Genomic DNA, 2,791 nt, shown 5'->3' with positions numbered 1-2,791 from the left:
CAAATTTCTGTTCGTTCATAAACTTTTTTATAATATATTTATAATTGGGTAACAGGACTTGCAAAAATCAAGCTTTTACTATTATTTTACCATAACTAATCCCATTAAACTTAATATGCATTTTTGAGGATTAATGCAATACTCAGAAGTTTTAACAGTTAGTAATTTTTTTTAAATACGGATTTTCACTGTGACCCGCACATTCTTTGATAACTTAAAAATGGTTGTTTGTAGGGGAGCAGAGATTTGTGAACCATATATTTTTTTATAATGCTGTAAATGAATAGTGGCCCATCGTACGAGAAAATTTTACGAGAGTAGGATATTTTATTATATGCCAAAAATAAAGACAAATTTTTAAAAAAATCTACTTTCTTCAACAGACGCAAGAAAAATAAGTACTAACGATCGGTAGTAAATTGCTTATTCAATTTGCCAAATATTTTTCAACTCAATAGTTAAAAACTTATTTCTTGGTGAAAATAAAATTATTTAGGATTTATACAATAATTTAAAAAAGTAATAAACATGGAAAAATAGGAAATTTTAATAAATAGATGTGATGGTGTAAAATCTTTATCTTTATTAAAACAAAAAAAGATTATATTACACATTTTGAACGTGACATACTCTGCCTGCAATACAAAATACTACCTTCTCATTGTTTAAAGATGCTATGAAAAATAAAATTTTTTAAAAATCTTATAAATATAATGGATCAATATGGAATCAATGTAGATCAATAAAGATCTATATAGAATTTTTTATCTAAAGCCGACAAAGGCAATATTTCGATAATTCTAAAAAACTCTGATTTTATAGAAAAATTTCGATAAAAGTACGTACAAATAACTTAATAAAGATCCCATTAATAAAGTGATAACCGAACTAGACTCACTTATTGGAAAATTACTAAACAGAGGCTGCATAACTTGTTATATGTCGAAACGCCTTAAAAGTTACAACGGAATCGCACCCGGATTTTACAGTCTTCCTAAAGTTCATAAAGATCCCACACCCCTCAAACCTGTTACATCCTTCATAGGGTCACCTATATATTTTCTTTCAAAATATGTAGCAAACCCCATGCAACAACTTACGGGTAATTCAGAATATAATGTAAAAAATGGTGAAGGCCTGATTAACAAAATAGAATGTATACAAATTCCAAAGAATTCCAAACTAATCTCACTTGATATAAACTCCTTATTCACTAATATTCCTAAAGACCTAGTACTCAAAAACGTTAAGAACAATTGGTTTAAAATCAGAAATCATACTAACATTCCAGTTACTCAGACTCTTTAATTGGTTAAATTCTGCCTGGACAATGTCTATTGCATTTTCCAATGCGATTAGTTCCATAAAATGTTTGGAACCCAATGGGGTCCTCCTTATCAGGAATCATAGCAGACCGAGAATTAACCAAGAGTTAACCAATTAAGCAATAAAATCTTAAATTCCCCTAAACGTTTACTAGATAATGCACCAGGTTCTGAATCGAACAACATTATAGGTCTACCTTTCGTAAACGAATTCACTAGATTTTATAAAAGGAACATTAGCGAATTCGATGTACGTGTTACTTTTAAATACAAAAAGATCCTTTTCAGTGCCTTACTAAATTTAAAGATAAACTTCTGATCGAACTTAGAACTCACTTTGTTTATCAAATTCCTTGCGAATGTGGCCGAGTGCAAATAGGTCAAACCGACCGCTACTTCAAAGATAGAATAAGAGATCATAAACGCGATTGTAAAAACGATTCTAGAGGCACCGCTCTAGTGCAAGATTCACACACTCATGGTCACAATTTTGTTTTCAGTATGGCTAAAATTATTAGTAATGAACGATATTATAAGAAACGCACTTTTAAAGAAATGCACCAGATTATTAAACACATTAACTCCGCAAACAAAAGGTCAGACCCTAAATCATTACGTGAAATTAACCATTCACTTATTACCTTAACTAATGAATATAATAAATGTTGAGATATTTTTAATTTTCCCCGCACTTGTTAGCTCTATCTTCGCTCACTAGACTCACGTGTTCGTACGTATGAATAGGAGCTTCTCGTCCTGGGCGGCAGGGGCGGTCAACGCAATGGGATGTAGACAACCGCGTACTATTATGATTATATTTAGTTCTCGGACCAATTGTACGCGTGCTGCTGTCTACAGTGGGTGAACGGGGTAAGGGAAGGTTGACTTTTGAAATCGAAAGCGTCGACGGTCGACTGGTCCTGGAATTTGAAAACTGTCATGTGCGACTGACAACCTGAAAAACTTGTGTTTGCAAATTATCTTTTGTCTCATATTCTTCAAATTTTGCTTTAATTCTTTCAGTTTCCTTTAATTATAATAAAAGGAAAACACATGAAATAACTATAGATAAATATACGTACACTGACTCATGCACAGACGATCTAGTTCACAGACCAATTGTACGCGGCGCTAGCTCTGGGTATCTATTTCCGCCTACTTCCCATTGCGTTGACTGCCCTTGCTGGGTGGGCTGCATGACAATTCAGAAATGAATAAATTTTTACTTTGAGAAAATAATTATTTCATTGAGATCACTGTTGATTCATTATAAGTATTTAAAATTTTCTGATTAAATAAAACATTTACTTTGACTAAAAAAGTATACAATTATGCAACTACAATTTTTTATTTATTCAAAGAAATAATTCTTTAGTGTCAAGTAGTGTAATTATAAACCGGAGAAATAAATCATACAAGTAGATTCAATCTTAGAATGAAATAAACTTTAACGAAAAAGTTAAATT

Source organism: Belonocnema kinseyi, chromosome 1 (assembly GCF_010883055.1).
Source record: "Belonocnema kinseyi isolate 2016_QV_RU_SX_M_011 chromosome 1, B_treatae_v1, whole genome shotgun sequence".
NCBI lineage: Eukaryota > Metazoa > Arthropoda > Insecta > Hymenoptera > Cynipidae > Belonocnema > Belonocnema kinseyi.
This window is presented reverse-complemented; position numbering follows the sequence as displayed.